We start from the raw sequence: 19,047 nt of genomic DNA, 5'->3' as shown, positions 1-19,047 counted from the left end.
AGGGTGGCAGGGGGGGTCCCTGGGGGCATGGGATGGCAGCTGTGGGCTCATTTTGAGCCCACAGGTCCCTTAACGCCTGCCCTGACCCAGGCGTTAAAAAGAGGCGCGAATGCGGGGTTTTTTGCCCCGCCCACTCCCGGGCGTGATTTTTGCCCGGGAGTATAAATACGACGCCTTTGTGTCGCAGTCATTTTTTTGGACGGGAACGCCTACCTTGCATCTCATTAACGCAAGGAAGGCGTTCACGCAAAAAAATGACGCTCTTTCCTCATACTTTGGCGCTAGACGCGTCTAACGCCAAAGTATAAATATGGCGTTAGTTTTGCGCCGAATTTGCGTCGAAAAAAACGACGCTAATTCGGCGCAAACGGAGTATAAATATGCCCCTCAAGGTGTCCAAGATACCCCACCGAAGACCCTGAAAAGTAGGAGTAAAGTTACCCTACTACCCCAGAAAGACAGTAAAGTTGAGATAGGGGATTCTGCAAAGACAACAACTGACTGCAAAGCACTGAAGACGGATTCCTGGACCTGAGGACCTGCAAAGGAAGGGGACCAAGCCCAAGAGTCACGCAAGTGTCTGGGGGGGGGCAGGAGCCCACTAAACCCCGTATGAAGGTGCAAAAGGTCTGCCTCCGGGTGGAAGAAGCGGAAGATTCTGCAACAACGGAAGGTGCCAGGAACTTTTCCTTTGGTCAGAAGATGTCCCACGACGTGCTGGAGGACGCAGAGTTGTTTCCACGCAGAAAGACCGCAAACAAGCCTTGCTAGGTTTTGGGTGCTGCCAGGGCCCAGGAAGGACCAGGAGGTCTCCCCTTGGAGGAGGAGATAGAGGAGGTGCTCAGCAACATCTTGAGCCCACGCAGGAGCAGACAGCACCCGCAAAAGCACCTGAACAGGCGTTCAGAAGATCTGAGCACGACGTTCGACTCAGCACAACAAAAGAGGGTCCCACGAAGTCGGAGTCCACCTCAGCAAGTTGGGCAATACAGGACAGAGTGCTGGGGACCTGGGCTAGGCTGTGCACAAAGGAAGTCTTGCAAAAGTGCACAGAAGCCCGAGCAGCTGTAGTTCATGCAGTACACAGGATTACTGTTTGACGTGGAGAGGCAAGGACGTACCTCCACCAAATTTGGACAGAAGGGCCACTGGATTGTCGGGGACGCTTGGATCCAGCTCCTGTGTTCCAGGGACCACGCTCGTCAAGATGAGAGGGAACCCAGAGGACCAGTGATGCAGATGTTTGGTGCCTGCGTTGGCAGGGGGAAGATTCTGTCGACCCACGGGAGATTTCTTCTTGGCTTCCAGTGCAGGGCGAAGGCAGACAGCCCTCAGAGTATGCACCACCAGGAAACAGCTGAGAAAGCCGGCAGGATGAGGCGCTACAATGTTGCTGGTAGTCTTCTTGGTACTTTGTTGCAGCTTTGCAGGCGTCCTGGAGCAGTCAGCGGTAGATCCTTGGCAGAAGTCGAAGAGGGAAGTGCAGAGGAACTCTGGTGAACTCTTGCATTCGTTATCTGGTGAGTTACCCACAGGAAAGACCCTAAATAGCCCTCAGAGGAGGATTGGCTACAGAGGAAGGTAAGCACCTATCAGGATGGGTCTCTGACGTCACCTGCTGGCACTGGCCACTCAGAGGTGTCCATTGTGGCCTCATACCTCTGCATCCAAGATGGCAGAGGTCTGGGACACACTGGATGAGCTCTGGGCACCTCCCCTTAGGAGGTACTGGTCGGCATTGGTCACTCCCCTTTCCTTTGTCCAGTTTCACGCCAGAGCAGGGCTGGGGGGGGATCCCTGAACTGGTGTAGACTGGCTTATGCAAGGAGGGCACTATCTGTGCCCTTCAAAGCATTTCCAGAGGCCAGGCGAGGCTACTCCTCTCAGGCCCTTCACACCTATTTCCAACGGGAGAGGGTGTAACACCCTCTCTCAGAGGAAATCCTTTGTTCTGCCTTCCTGGGACTGGGCTGCCCAGGCCCCAGGAGGGGCAGAAACCTGTCCGAGGGTTGGCAGCAGCGGTAGCTGCAGAGAAAACCCCAGAAAATTAGTTTGGCAGTACCCGGGCTCTGCTGGAGCCCCGGGGATGCATGGAATTGTCCCCCCAATACCAGAATGGTATTGGGGTGACAATTCCATGATCCTAGACATGTTACATAGCCATGTTCGGAGGTACCATTGTGACGCTACATATAGATATTGACCTATATGTAGTGCATGCGTGTAATGATGTCCCCGCACTCACAAAGTCCGGGGAAATTGCCCTGAACAATGTGGGGGCACCTTGGCTAGTGCCAGGGTGCCCTCACACTAAGTAACTTTGCACCTAACCTTCACTAAGTGAGGGTTAGACATATAGGTGACTTATAAGTTACTTAAGTGCAGTGTAGAATGGCTGTGAAATAACATGGACATTATTTCACTCAGGCTGCAGTGGCAGTCCTGTGTAAGAATTGTCTGAGCTCCCGATGGGTGGCAAAAGAAATGCTGCAGCCCATAGGGATCTCCTGGAACCCCAATACCCTGGGTACCTAGGTACCATATACTAGGGAATTATAAGGGTGTTCCAGTGTGCCAATCAGAATTGGTAAGATTAGTCACTAGCCTGCAGTGACAATTTTAAAAGCAGAGAGAGCATAAACACTGAGGTTCTGATTAGCAGAGCCTCAGTGATACAGTTAGGCACCACACAGGGAACACATACAGGGCACACTTTATGAGCACTGGGGTCCTGGCTAGCAGGATCCCAGTGACACAAGCAAAAACAAACAAACATACATACAGTAAAAATGGGGGTAACATGCCAGGGAAGATGGTACTTTCCTACACAACCCCACCTCCCCCCAAACGAGGGACAATAAGGTTAACCTTGCCCAGATGAGTCTTAATTATCTAAGTGGAAATATCTGGAGAGTCCATCTGCATTGGAGTGGGTACTCCCAGGTCTATGTTCCACTGTATAGTCCATTCCCTGTAGGGAGATAGACCACCTCAACAATTTAGGGTTTTCACCTTTCATTTGTTTTAGCCAAAGTAGAGATTTGTGGTCTGTCTGAACAATAAAGTGAGTACCAAACAGGTATGGTCTCAACTTTTTCAGTGCCCAGACCACATCAAAGGCCTCCCTCTCTATGGCAGACCAAAGCTTTTCTCTAGGGGTCAGCCTCCTGCTGATAAAAGCAACAGGTTGATCCTGGCCCTCAGTATTGAGCTGTGATAGCACTGCCCCCCAACCCCCAATTCAGAAGCATCAGTCTGGACTATGAACTTTTTGGAGTAGCAAGGGCTTTTTAGGACAGGTGCAGAGCACATGGCCTGTTTGAGTGCATCAAACGCTTTTTGACTGCTAGCTGTCCACAATACCTTTTTAGGCATCTTTTTCTAGTGAGGTCATTAAGAGGAGCTGCAATGGAGCCATCATTCTTAATAAACCTCCTGTAGTACCACGTGAGGCCTAAAAAGGCTCTCACGTGGGTTTGAGTTGTAGGGGGAGCCCATTCCATAATAGTCTGGATCTTCCCCTGCAGTGGTGCAATCTGTTCCCCACCTACCAGGTAGCCCAGATAAACCACTTTCCCCCGCCCTATCTGGCACTTTGAGGCCTTGACAGGTGGACCAGGTGATCACCCCAGGTGGAGCTAAAGACAGCTATATCATCCAGAAATGCTGCACTAAAAGCTTCCAACCCTTGCAGGACTGTGTTCACCAACCTTTGAAAAGTGGCAGGTGCATTCTTCAGACCAAAGGGCATCACAGTGAATTGATAGTGCCCTCCAATGGTTGAGAATGCAGTTTTAGGTTTTACATCTTCTGATAACTCAATCTGCCAATACCCTGCAGTTAAGTCAAAAGTGCTTAGATACTTGGCAGAAGCCAGTGTATCTATCAGCTCATCTGCCCTCGGTATAGGGTGAGCATCTGTCTTGGTTACTTGGTTGAGCCCTCTATAGTAAACACAAAACCCCATTTCTCTTTTTCCATCCTTACTCTGAGGTTTTGGAACCAGCACCACTGGGCTAGCCCATGGGCTTTCTGAAGGCTGTTGTTCCCAACCCTCCTTAACGAGTGCAAGGGGACCTCTCACAGGGTGCCCAAAGAGGAGTTCAAAGGGGCTAAAGCCCACTCCTTTTTGGGGTACCTCCCTGTAAGCTAAAAGGAGGCAAGGTAACAGGACATCCATCTCCTGAGTTTTTCAGGGAGTCCCATTATCATACCTTTGAGAGTTTTATTAAACCTCTCAACCAGATCATTTGTGTATGATAAGGAGTAGTGAACTTGTTGGTTACACAACACTCCTTCCACATTGCTTTGAGGTATACAGACATGAAGTTACTACCTCTGTATGACACCACTTCCTTAGGGAACCCCACCCTGGAAAGGATTCCCAGGAGGGCCTTTGCCCTGCAGGAGCTTGAGTGGTCCTTAAGGGGATGGCTTCAGGGTACTTAGTGGCATGGTCCACTACTACTAGGATAAACCTATTGCCTGAAGCTGTTGGAAGGTCAAGGGGCCAACTATGTCAACCCCTACCCTTTCAAAGGGCACCCCAACCACTGGAAGTGGAATTAAGGGGGCCTTTGGAGTGCCACCAGTCATGCCACTGGCTTGGCAGGTCACAAAAGAGCGACAAAACTCTTTGGTGTCCTCTGACATTTGAGGCCAGTGAAACAGGGGAACAAGCCTGTCCCAAGTTTTACTTTGGCCCAAATGCCCAGCCAAGGGAATGGCATGTGCCAAGGTACGAAGAAACTCTCTGTATTGCAAAGGGATGACCAATCTCCTGGCAGCTCCAGGTTTAGGGTGCCTTGACTCGGTATACAGGATGTTGTCTTCCCAATACACCTTATGGCTATCACTGACATCCCCATTCTGCTGCTTGACAGCTTGCTGTCTCAAACCCTCTAGTGTGGGACAGGTTGGCTGTGTCACACTCAGCTCTTCCCTAGCAGGCCACCCTGCACCCAAAGGCTCAGCAGTGTCTGCTGCCAGCTCATCTGGTGTAGGTTCTGCACAGGGAGAGGATTCCTCTTCCTCAACAGGGGAATCTTCTGGTGAGGGAGGGATAGTGGGCAAGGATTTACCCTTCCTACCCTAGCTTTTGGGAGCACTTGGTCCATTGTTCCAGGATCCAAGTTTCCCTGTCCTTTTTTGCTTTTTGGCCTGAGCCCTTGACAAAGCAAAAATATGCCCAGGAACGCCCAGCATTGCTGCATGAGCCTCCAACTCAGCCCAAGCTGATGTCTCCAAATTATTGCCTAGTAAGCAATCTACAGGTAATTCAGTGGCTACCACAACTTTCTTTGGACCAGTTGCCCCCACTCCCCCCAGTTGAGATTCACAACAGCCATGGGGTGGCTAAGTGTGTTATTGTGAGCATCAGTCACTTGCTACTGCTGACCAAGTAGGTGTTGATCAGGGTGAACCAGTTTCTCTATAACCATAGTTACACTGGCTCCTGTGTCCCTGTAGGCCTCAACCTCAACACCATTAATTAGGGGTAGTTGCTTGTACTTACCCATATTAAGGGGACAAGCAACCAAGGTGGCAAAGTCAATGCCACCATCAGAGACTAAAACAGCCTCTGTGGTCTCCCTAACAAGACCAACCCCAACTACACTGCCAATAGCGAGCCCAGCTACACCCTTGGATTGGCTATTTGTAGTAGATTTCCCACCACCACTGCTATTACTAGGGGCACTAGAATTTGCAGTTGTGGTTGTGGTGGTGGGAGATTTGGTATTTTTCTTTGGACAAGTGGCATCACTTGCCCAATGGCCTTTTACTTTGCATAAATAACACCAAGGCTTTTTCTGATTGTGAGAAGAGGATTTGGACCCACCACCCTAGAGGATTTCTGTGGGCCTGATGAAGACTCAGAATGTTTTTATCTTTGTCCCCACCCTTGTCAGAAGACTTCCCATCCTTCTTCTTGCCATCCTTGTCACCCCCTGTATGAACTTTTCTGTTCACTCTTGTCCTGACCCATTTGCCTGCCTTCTTTCCCAATTCTTGGGGAGAGGTCAGATCTGAGTCTACCAAGTACTGGTGCAACAAATCAGACACACAATTGTTCAAAATATGCTCTCTCAGGATTAGATTATACAGGCTTTCATAGTCAGTCACCTTACTGCCATGTAACCAACCCGCCAAGGCCTTCACTGAACAGTCTACAAAGTGTGTCCAGTCTCGAGAGGACTCTTTTCTGGTGTCTCTGAACTTAATCCTGTATTGTTTAGTGGTTAAGCCAAATCCATCCAAGAATGCTTCCTTCAAAACTTTGTAGTTATTAGCATCACTTTCTCTGACAGTAAGGAGCCTATCCCTACCCTTACCAGTGAAAGATAGCCACAAGATAGCAGCCCACTGCCTTTGAGGGACCAACTGTACCATACAGGCCCTCTCAAGTGCAGCAAACCACTAGTTAATGTCATCCCCCTCCTTGTAAGGGGGGACTATCTTATGCAAGTTTCTGGAATCTTGCTCTCTAACAGTTTTGCTATCAAAAACACTGCTGCTGCCACCATGGGGAACTAACCCCAACCTCTGCCTCTCCCTTTCCACATCCAGAGATTCCCTGTCTAAGGCCAGCTGCTGCTGTTGAAGCTTCAGCCTGGCCTCTTCCAACCTCAGCTTTCTGAGTTCCCTTTCCATTAAGTTATCCTCAGGGTGGGAGGCTTGGGAATTGTTAGACACAGAAGTTATGTGGGACTCTAGTAACCTGGCCTTTAGGGGTGAAGGGTGCCCTACTAATGTGTGACCCCCTCCCACTACCAGTGTCACTAGGTGGCCTGCTAGCTGACAGATACTTGGAAGAACCCTCCCCAGCAACCTCAGGGGACTCCTCTGACTCTGACTGGGTAACCCCTCCTCTCCCTCCTGATCCTGGGATGGGCCAGACTGCTTCTGGTCACTTTCCAGGAGAAGGCTGGGGAGAAGATCTTTTGTAGGATTCTTTCCAATTGCTAAACCTCTTTCAATGCAGAGTCCCCTCCAACTTTTAAAGTTTAGATTTCCATATGTTGCCTGGACAACTGTGGGAGTAAGTTCTACTGCAGACATGACAAAAAAGGTTTAGGACAAAGACCGAAAAACGTTTTTAGCACTTTTAAAAGAACAGAGAAAACTTTTTCAAACTTTTGAAAACTTTTAAAAGTTTTCAGAAACTTTTCAGAAAGTTTTTAGAAAGTTTTAGAGAAGGAAAGTTAAACTGTTTAGGTTACTGTGTATATTCTGATGTATTTGGTATATGTTTTTCTTATGAAAAGCACCAATGACAAAGTGGTAAAGCAGTTACAAGTATTTATCCCACCGCTGCCACCACCATTGTAGGAGGCTGGCCTGGCTTATAGTGGTTACCGTTTGGTACTTACACCTTGTGCCAGGTCCAGTTATTCCTTTATTAGTAGATTAGTAGTGTTCTAGCAGCTTAGGCTGATAGACGTAGCTATAGCAGAGCAGCTTAGGCTGAACTGGGAGACATGCAAAGCTCCTACTATTCCACTTATATCATATAGGACTATTTCATAAGAAACACAATACTCAGAGTTACTAAAAATAAAGGTACTTTATTTTAGTGACAATATGCCAAAAGTATCTCAGAGGATATACTCCCTTAGGAGGTAAGTAAAATACACAAAATATACACACAGACCAAAATCAGATAAGTAAACAGTTAGAAAAGTAGTGCAAACACTGTAGAACACAATAGAATGCAATAGGAGACAATAGGCCTAGGGGCAACATAAACCATATACTCCAAAAGTGGAATGTGAACCACAAATGGACCCCAGGCCTAGTGTAGAGGGTTGCTGGGAGTGTAAGAAAACACTAAGGTGTCCAAGATACCCCACCCCAAGACCCTGAAAAGTAGGAGTAAAGTTACCCTACTACCCCAGAAAGACAGTAAAGTCGAGATAGGGGGTTCTGCAAAGACAACAACTGACTGCAAAGCACTGAAGATGGATTTCTGGACCTGAGGACCTGCAAAGGAAGGGGACCAAGTCCCAAGAGTCACGCAAGTGTCCGGGGGGGCAGGAGCCCACTGAACCCCGGATGAAGGTGCAAAAGGGCTGCCTACGGGTGGAAGAAGCCAAAGATTCAGCAACAACGGAAGGTGCCAGGAACTTCTCCTTTGGTCAGAAGATGTCCCACGACGTGCTGGATGATGCAGAGTTGTTTCCATGCACAAAGACCGCAAACAAGCCTTGCTAGCTGCATGAGTCGCAGTTGAAGGTTTTGGGTGCTGCCAGGGCCTAGGAAGGACCAGGAGGTCGCCCCTTGGAGGAAGAGACAGAGGTGGGCTCATCAACACTGTGAGCCCACGCAGAAGCAGGCAGCACCCGCAGAAGCACCTAAACAGGTGTTCAGAAGATCTGAGCACGACGGTCGACTCAGCACAACAAAAGAGGGTCCAACAAAGTCAGAGTCCAACTCAGAGAGTTGGGCAAGGCAGGACAGAGTGCTGGGGACCTGGGCTAGGCTGTGCATACTGTGCAAAAGTGCACAGAAGCCCGAGCAGCTGGAGTTCATGCAGTACACAGGATTACTGTCTGGCGTGGAGAGGCAAGGACTTACCTCCACCAAATTTGGACAGAAGGGCCATTGGACTGTCGGGGAGATTTGGATCCTGCTCCTGTGTTCCAGGGACCACGCTCGTCAAGATTAGAGGGGACACAGAGGACCGGTGATGCAGAAGTTTCGTGCCTACGTTGTCAGGGGGAAGATTCCGTCGACCCACAGGAGATTTCTTCTTAGCTTCCTGTGCAGGGAGAAGGCAGACAGCCCTCAGAGCATGCACCACCAGGAAAAAGTCGAGAAAGCCGGCAGGATGAGGCATTACAATGTTGCTGGTAGTCTTCTTGCTACTTTGTTGCAAATTTACAGGCGTCCTGGAGCAGTCAGCGGTCGATCCTTGGCAGAAGTCGAAGAGGGAAGTGCAGAGGAACTCTGGTGAGCTCTTGCATTCGTTAGCTAGTGAGATACCCACAGGAGAGACCCTAAATAGCCCTCAGAGGAGGATTGGTTACAGAGAAAGGTAAGCACCTATCAGGAGGGGTCTCTGACGTCACCTGCTGGCACTGGCCACTCAGAAGTGTCCATTGTGCCCTCACACCTCTGCATCCAAGATGGCAGAGGTCTGGGACACACTGGAGGAGCTCTGGGCACAGGGGGTCAGGGGAGTGGTCACTCCCCTTTCCTTTGTCCAGTTTCGGCCACAGCAGGGCTGGGCGGATCCCTGAACCGGTGTAGACTGGCTTATGCAAGGAGGGCACCATCTGTGCCCTTCAAAGCATTTCCAGAGGCCAGGAGAGGCTACTCCTCTCAGGCCCTTCACACCTATTTCCAAAGGGAGAGGGTGTAACACCCTCACTCAGAGGAAATCCTTTGTTCTGCCTTCCTGGGACTGGGATGCCCAGGCCCGGGGGGGGGGGCAGAAACCTGTCTGAGGGTTGGCAGCAGCGGTAGCTGCAGAGAAAACCCTGGAAAGTTAGTTTGGCAGTACCCGGGCTCTATGCTGGAGCCCCAGGGATGCATGGAATTGTCTCCCTAATACGAGAATGGTATTGGGGTGACAATTACGTGATCCTGGACATGTTACATGGCCATGTTCGGAGTTACCATTGTGACGCTACATATAGGTATTGACCTATATGTAGTGCACGTGTGTAATGGTGTCCCCGCACTCACAAAGTCCAGGGAAATTGCCTTGAACAATGTAGGGCACCTTGGCTAGTGCCAGGGTGCCCTCACACTAAGTAACTTTGCACCTAACCTTCACTAAGTGAGGGTTAGACATATAGGTGACTTATAAGTTACTTAAGTGCAGTGTAAAATGGCAGTGAAATAACGTGGACATTATTTCACTCAGGCTGCAGTGGCAGTCCTGTGTAAGAATTGTCTGAGCTCCCTATGGGTGGCAAAAGAAATGCTGCAGCCCATAGGGATCTCCTGGAACCCCAATACCCTGGGTACCTAGGTACCATATACTAGGGAATTATAAGGGTGTTCCAGTGTGCCAATCAGAATTGGTAAGATTAGTCACTAGCCTGCAGTGACAATTTTAAAAGCAGAGAGAGCATAAACACTGAGGTTCTGATTAGCAGAGCCTCAGTGATACAGTTAGGCACCACACAGGGAACACATCCAGGGCACACTTTATAAGCACTGGGGTCCTGGCTAGCAGGATCCCAGTGACACAGGCAAAAACAAACATACATACAGTAAAAATTGGGGTAACTTGCCAGGCAAGATGGTACTTTCCTACACACACTGACTGGATATTGCTTTGCTTTGGAATATCTATATTCTTAGGCTGCCCCAGAGTGTTCTGTGGAAGCGGGGAGCTGCCCTAGAACTGGTGTAGAGTGACCTTAGGGGAGAGGTTGCCTATTTCCATAGCTACACCTCTAGGTGGGCACAGGGAGCTCTGACCAGGGGAAGCGATATTCTGTCATGTTGGATTTAGGTAAAGAGGGGCACTGTGGGATACTTTACAGTAAAACACACAAGAAGTGCTGCAAAAGTGGGTAGGGCCACCACTGAGCCATTATTAAGATGGAACACTTCATTTGTGGTGTGAAGACACTCCAGAAAGGCAGGTGCTATGTAAAACGAACGAACGTAAAGTGAGACAGAAAAATGTTATTCTTCATGTTTAAAACAGCTAACAGGTCAAAAGTAGCTGGAATCAGGAACAGTGCTCATTGTAAAATAATAGAGAAATGCATAAGTCGAGACTATGAAGTACAAACATCTGATTCCGCAGCCGATTAAGTTTTGTGCACTGTAAGAATTAAAAATAAAATAATTTTTACAAGGATTGTGAAATGAAACTGGTGGAACAAAATGGAGATGGTAGTTACATTTGGGAACAATTAAACAAAGTTTTAGCAAAGGATGAGCAATTGCATGTATGGAGAGTGAAAAGTGAAAGAAGAGTGAGAAACTCGGAATAGTAGTGAGGATGGCAAAAATGGTCAGGAAAAGAAGTAAGAGTGGATTAGTGGTTTTGATGAGATGAGAGTTGCATGTATTTGAATTAACAAGTACTCGTTTGGATATTTAATCATACACTGGTAAAAAAAAGATGCACAGATTACCTTTTAGATGATGAGTGTGGAGCAGAAACGAATGAGGAAGATGAAGTATCTGGCAGGGAAAGGGGGAAATACAGGTTGTCATGGTGATGAAATATTAAACAAGAGAGTGAAGAAATAGGAAAGTGGCCTCACTCAAAGAGTTTATGTGTTGTCCTGTGTCTTCACAAAAGACAAGGAGTTTCATGATTAGCCAAGTATTGTCAAGAGAATTTAGAGGTTACCCTAGTTGAAGTTTTGGTGGGTTAGCAGAAGAATTGCAACTATGCAGAGAACATTAAGGCCCATATTTATACTTTTTGACGCAAAACTGCGCCAACGCAGTTTTGCGTCAAAAAAATTAGCGCCGGCTAACGCCATTCTGAAGCGCCATGCGGGTGCCGTATTTATTGAATGACGTTAGCCGGCGTTAGCCGCCGGCGCCGTCTGGTGTGCGTTAAAAAAAACAACGTACACCAGGCAGCGCCGGCGTAGGGGGATATGGAGCTTGGGTGTCAAGAAATGGGGCAAGTCAGGTTGAGGCAATTTTTGCGCCTCAACCCGATTTGCGCCATTTTTTTTCACTCTCAACCCCCATAGAAATGACTCCTGTCTTAGCATGGTCAGTGGGCATAGTGGCATGTAGGGGGGAACAAATCAGGCCCCCCTATGCCACAAAAAAAAAAAAAAAAAAACACTTACCTGAACTTACCTTAATGTCCCTGGGATGGGTCCCTCCAGCCTTGGGTGTCCTCCTGGGGTGGGCATGGGTGACAGGGGGTGTCCCTGGGGGCATGGGGGGGCACCTCTGGGCTCCTTCAGAGCCCACAGGTCCCTTAACGCCTGCCTTTTGCAGGCGCTAAAAAACGGCGCAAAAGCGGCCATACGTCATTTTTTTTGACCCGCCCACTCCCGGGCGTGATTTTTGCCCGGGAGTATAAATCCCACGCACATGCCTCGGAGTCGATTTTTTAGACGGGAGCGCCTACCTTGCATATAATTAACGCAAAGTAGGTGTCCACGCTAAAAAATGACGCTAACTCCATGGACTTTGGCGCTAGACGCGTCTAACGCCAAAGTATAAATATGGAGTTAGTTTTGCGTCGAAATTGCGTCAAAAAAAACGACGCAATTTCGGTGCAAACAGAGTATAAATATGCCCCTAAATATTCAGAAACCAATATCTAGACTAGCACTGTAGTATGAATCAATGGGTAGAGAACCAAGTAATCAAGGGGCACAGGGAAAACTAAAGAGAAAGGTACCGAAGGCCAAGATATAAGGGGAACAGAGGGGGAAGGTTGTGTTTGTTAAAGAGACAAAGGGGGTCATATGGAGGAATATAGGCCCCTTGTGAAGTCTGCACAGAGACATAAGAATAAGACTCATGGTAACTCATTGGTGGAATCTGAAAAAAGCAGTAGTTTTATTGAAGGGGACTCTTGCATTGTCAAGGTCTAAGAAATTATGGCTATTTAAGAGGGAAGTAATTAAGGTCAAGTAAGAGTGGTAAGAGATCTCAAGAAAGATAAAATATAAGAAAATAGTGGTGATTCTAAACAAAAAGCATGAAACGAACAATGTGTTGGAAAATTATCATGCTAAAAAAATTCAAAAGAAGTTACCATAAGAATTAATAAAGAAACATTTGTACCAATTAGAATGAACTAATAGGTAATTCTCCTGCGCAAATGTAAATTATACAAAACTATCACCTTCGACAAAATACTGAGAAGACTGAACCAACTACTCAGAAGGCTGAACCAATCAGAATACCTTGAACTGCTATTGTCTGAGCTTCTGCGGTATTATTCAAATTTGAGAACAGGGGCACTAAGCAAGAGAACCCAGACAGAGGCATGACGGCGTAAAGTTAAAAGGATGGAACTAATGGCAGTTTTATTCATATATGTGTCATTATGCAGTGCTCCTAATTGTCCTATTGCACCTTTGGCTCAAGCTCATAACTGTGCAGGAGACAGTGTTGAGTGCAGGAGAGACAATCAGATTCATCTGAATGCTGTTGATACTACTGGCTATATGACTGGCCTGGAACCTTTGTCAAAATAACATCTTGTCAAAGAATTATCAATGAGAAAAAGAAAATCTGCTGGAGGGTGAGAGATGGAGGGCCGAAGGTATGTGCTGATAGCATTAGTAACCACAGAGTTGGCTCACAACCCTAAGACAGTAATTGATTATGTGACATAGGGTGGCACAATAGAGGTACTCCCATATGACAGGGACAAAGAAAATGTGACCTCTTGTTACTGATATCATACTGGTGATTATTATCAGAGTTGTTCTGTTGTCCAGCAGACTCTTTTCATATATTCTATTGTGAGCATGCATTGGTGTCTCCCTTACTGCCACTACACGGGGATGCCTGGGTAGAATCGGTCCATCATTGATGAGACAGCAGAGGGCATCTCAAAGTCAGGGAGCAAACAAGCAGAGACCATGATCTTCTGGCAGAAGAAGAGCAGTGCCTTCCCCAGATCTGCCTCAGAAAATAAAGTATTGTTGCTCGTACATCTTCTTTGCAATTCCAGTCATCCTGAAAGTGTCATAATTGTAATTTACCAAGGACTGGCACCAGATGTTCATATCTGCAAACTAACTATACCTCCCTAGTCTAATACTAGAGCTATTCCTGACCAACCACAGTGTTCCTCTCTATATCTAGAGCCTTCATTTCGGTCTAATATTTTGTGTGGAGATAGTTAATTGTCACCCAATAACGTTTAGCCTAAAAGACGGATTTCCACAATGAAAACCAGTCAGTCATAAATCTGGTATTTTTTTTTTAATACTGCTAAGGAGGACTGGGCAATATCACAGAACAACATTAAATGGCTTTTAATTTTATTAGACTTAGTAATAAAGACAACTTTTCTCAAGATCCTTGTTTGTGGAATTAGGCTGATACCTAAACACATTCTTTGATTTTACTTGGGACTTACAGAAACAATGAGATAAGAGTTTTCGTGGACATGTTAAACAATGGAAAGGTACATTACATCTGCCTGGAGCTTTCTGGAACTGGCCTTTTTCACAGAAATAAGGATGTTCTCTGCCCCCACCCCCCTAAATACCTATCCTTCTGGGCATTACATGGATGTGGAGTTCCTACCTTCATCCAACAAGGGCGTTTTGCCTTATCTAATACTTTTCTCTCTACTGTGATGGTAATGAAACTAGGAGTGCTAGCGCGGCCTTGGCATATCTATTTTGTGTAAAAATAGTGAGCATTCGGCCTTGCTTAAGGTCGATGAATTTTTTGACTTGTTTAAATTAATATTGTAAGGTGTTGTGATGCACATCAATAATAAACAATTACACAATAATAGTCAGTAAAGAACGTACCGTAACCAATTTGGCCACGAATAACCTCACCATTGGTATCAATTAAAAGGTTTATTTCCCTTATATTAACAACACTAAAGTCACGAAAATTTGTCTCAACATCAAATTATAAAGTTAAAGAAACATCACAGGATGGCCATATTGCCTGCAGTATCTTAACCTGAACAAAGCAACAATAACGATAATCTCAACAGCGAAAACACTTATTAATAGCAGCAATATTTGAGAAAGAGATATATAATACATTTGTTCAGCATGGAAATTAACAACAGTTCATTGGCATACTGAAACACCTCACTAACCTCAGATTATCATTAGCATGTTGGGCTTCATGCAAAAGTATCACTATTTTGAAAAACATCTAACTATGGCAATATCAAAACAATCATCAGTATTAGAACAATAGCAGTTGGTACCTGAAAAACAAAAAACAAATAATAATGCACAGATTAAACATAGTTACCTATCCCTAAGGAATGTCAGCAGTATGGGCTACAGCTTCATCAGGGGGACAGCAGTGTCAGCTTCAGGATAGAGTAGGGTATGGAGTAAGGTTTAGGATTTGAACTTCAAAGTCTCTAAGCCGTCATGAGCATTAGTTCAGCATTTGAACAGACACGATAAACTCAGAAAATAATAACATACCAGGGCGTCAGTAGACAGATTGGTAAATCATGAAATGACAGATCGCCATGAAATGCTCAAGAACAAAGTGTGCTCCATAACAATGAATGAGCTTGAGAATAAAGAGTGTGTGTGAGCTCTCTGTGATCTGTTTATTTATTTAAAAAACATTCATAATTTCTATTGGTCAAAAGCATCAGGCAAAGAAAGAACATTCAATCATAAAAACATTAGATATCAGAAATACATTAGAAAAGACACAATAATAGTTTGCAAAACGTTGATTTGATGCCTCTTCATTTACTTAGCTCCAACCAGTACTAATTGTAGCTTCTTAGACTTGCTTCAGACTGCTCTCAGTAGAGTCTTTTATTCAACCATTTCCAAAATATGTTGCTGCCGGACTATAGTTACAAAGATGTGTAAACATTCTGGTATAATGTTTCTTTGGTGGGTACATTTGTTAGATAAGCAACATCCCGCTGTAACCTCATCTACTTGAGGCCCAGCAGAAAGTAAGAAAAGCTCATCTTATTTTGTCCATTTAATTCATCATTTAAAGTGACAGTCTAGTTAATACAGCATTAGTACAATATTTTCAAAGCATAAATGCACGTTTTCACACTACATGGTGGGCAATCAGAAAACTGCAATTCAGGTTATTAGTCATTTACACATTAAAACATCTTATATGATCGAAAACAAGTGCTAAATAGTTATTAGTACTAAATTCTGAGCTCACAGGAGAGTCTTGTGTATTAATATACATCACTAAGTGAAGACCCATGCTACAGAACTCATGCTTCTTCAATGTGAACAGAGGCAGTGTATCTGATCTCTCAAAGAGAATAGCCACCAGTTACACAAAATGTAAGCTCTATGCATCACTTTCAGCTTGTACGTTCCAATGTCCGCTATCTGATTTATCTGTTCAGTACATCTTGTTTGAAGCTTGTCATTCATTTACTCTGGATGTTTCTACCTCTCTGACATTTTGATTAAATTTTCCTCTGAAATAATAGTTTGAATTTATTTTTGCATCTTGATAAGAGTTCCCACGAGTTGGTCTTATGATTAAGCCGAAAATGAACGTACCTACCATTGTGCAATAGTAAATAACCTCACTTAACTTTCACATTGTAACACAATAAGGGGTATGATTTTTTATGCCTGAAGCCAGACCTTCAAAAAGGATTACGTTACATGTTTCCACAAATATATACTTTTTCAGCTTAATTAGTTCAACCAATCCATGCCCGAGAGAGTTTGTTATTTTAAAAAATGAAATTGTCGTTATCTTGAATTTAAAACAGAGTGGTCCATATATTTGTGTGTATATGGTTATGGTAGGTTAGAAAAAAGTTGTCATTGTCAATAAATGGCATTGGTTGTGTAGATGCCAAACCGTTAATGTATTGTAACATTACCTGAGATTTGTATTATTTGAGGACAAAAATAAAAGATGGCAAATAAAACTGACAACATCTGAAAGCCTTTCAATTTTTAAAACAAATTGATTGTTTATATTTATTTAATTTAATGTCACCACGAAGGAGGGGAGTTTTGGAAGCAGTCTCCCACATATGCACAAATACCTGCTTTGTAGACCCACAGATTTATTACGTCAGCAACTTATGAATTTACTGCACTCTGGCATGAGGGACAAAGACCAAATCTTAACTGACAGCAACAGATGACTTTGGCTGCCTGTACACAAATGCTGTCTTGGCTTGTGAGTTCTCTCACTCTATCCGCCTACTTTATATTTAGACTGAGATGGTGAACTGCTTCCTATGTGTACCACGAACAGCTCACTGCAAGTCCAGGGCCAAGATTCTGAATGGTGTCACGGAATTGCGTGATAAGGAGAGAGCAGGAGAGTGGCATATTCACATACATATGGCTCTCTCCTCCCCTCTCCCTAGTGTCGGCACTGATTTCAGCTGCTGTGCACCACGCACACACCTTAGCGCCATAGTGCTTCTGTGCATGCCTGAGTCAACCATAGGTTTTGTACAGGAAGGATACTCTTCCTGTACAAAATACTATGGTGAAACTAGTGAAAATCCCAGGGGCGTCTCCTCTGCTATGGTGGAGGAGCGTCGCTCCCCGCCTGCAGCAAAAGCTGTAAAACTTTTTTGGTAAAAACATAATAAACCATGTTTATTATGTTTTTACTGCAAAAGAGGTGGGGCCACGGGTGTGACTGGGACAGGGGGGGGGTGCAGAGCACGCCCCCTCGGTGTGCATGTCGGTTTGCCCGGCAGTCTCGGGCCAGCCAAACATACATGCGCACTATGCTCTGTCCAACATAGCAATTCAGTGCTGGATTGGAGAGCAGGCAGAGGCTCCCACTCTGCCTCGGAGTGCCCAGCCAGGGCACGCCGTCCAATCCTATCACTGCTTTCATGCTGCCAGCAGCTTGAAAGCAGTGCTAGGATTGGATACAGGGCAGGCTGGGAGCCTGTGCCTGCAGCTGAGGAGTGGTGCGATGGTGGTTTAAAAAATATATGTATATATATATTATTATTTTTTTGATCGCTCCCCCCACGCTGCCCCTTCTCCCTCCTGCAAGCTGCAACTGAAAAACCTTTTCATACTTTTTATGTGTGCTGTACAGTACAGCACAATTGCAAAGTCTGAAAATAGAGGCAAAAAATAAAACATTTCTCCTTTTAATGCCTGCTTTTCAGTGGCATTAATTTTTGGTGATAAACTCTGTCTACTAATGTTAGCAGATAGGGTTTAGCATAAAAAAGCATGGATGGTAGCATGGGAATGCCCATGTTACACCCATGTAATGCCGTCCTTGATGCAAAGTTCCTGCAGTAGGAGGAGGTCACTGCACCGCTCCCGGAGCCCCGAGTCCTCTTCCTTGCATTCGAGGTCGTCTGATCATTCAGGTAAGAGGCACAAGAAGAAGTCCAAGTGGACTTCGACTTTGCCATGCCCGCCGGCCGACGAAGCGTCTATGGAACGTCGACGTTCCGAGCACGTTTCTGCGGAGCCGTCGCCAGGGTTGACTATGCGTCTTCCCCCTTTTCCGGGGACCGGAGCGACCCTCGCTCAAATAAAACAATTTTATGAGGCCATGTGTCTCATATTTCAGCGGCGTGCACTCTCGGGAGGGTCTTCGGGACCCGCGGGGTCCGCAGGGGCCCCTTTGGGTTCAACGTCAGCAGCTTCAGCCTCGGCACCGTTGGGGACCACAGGATCCGATACCAGATCCAGACCGGCACCAGTCCCTCACAGTTGACCTTCTCCAGCGCTGAGTCCGACGTCGATGCTTCCTCCACCAGCGGCGCCCACCGGTGGTAGCCTCATCCTCATTCTGGATGATCAGTAGCCGGAGCAACATCGTACGACGCCAACTACGATGGCGCCGATTCGGCCCAGATCATTGTCTGAGCATTATTCAGAACTGCCAGGCACAGGAGAAGAATGGGAGGGGTCTGAGGACCCTTTGGAATATGACCTGGAACAGGACTGGTACGAGGATCTAAGGGAGGCCAGTGGACTGGACACATCTTGTCAGGAATAAAGCTGTGCGCGGTCCAGGTCCTGCCCGAAACTCCACTGTGCGTATTTGCGGAGCTTCATGAGCAACACTTGTCATCCCTTCCTGTTCTAAAAGTGGTCATCAGCGTCCCCTGGCCTGTGATAAAACTCATGTAGCTGCAGAGTCAGGACATTGGTGGACAAGATGCACTTATCAGTGCTATTCTATGAAGGGACTACAATTCCCAGGTATTTAGAGGCAGCGGCCATCTTGGGGTGTGACAGGCCTATAAAGCCCAGCCACACCCAAGCACATTGCTCACTATTTTGAAGACTTTGATGTGGTCAGACCTTGTGGGTGTTCCTCTGAAGAAGAGCAGATTTCCTGCATGGCAGATTGATAGCAAATCGGAGTATCCTTGTTTCCATGGTGAATTTAGATATGAGTAGGTCGTACTCGTAGCGGTAAGCTCTTGATGAGTCC

Source organism: Pleurodeles waltl, chromosome 10 (assembly GCF_031143425.1).
Source record: "Pleurodeles waltl isolate 20211129_DDA chromosome 10, aPleWal1.hap1.20221129, whole genome shotgun sequence".
Taxonomy (NCBI): Eukaryota; Metazoa; Chordata; class Amphibia; order Caudata; family Salamandridae; genus Pleurodeles; species Pleurodeles waltl.
Note: the sequence above shows the minus strand (reverse complement) of the source record.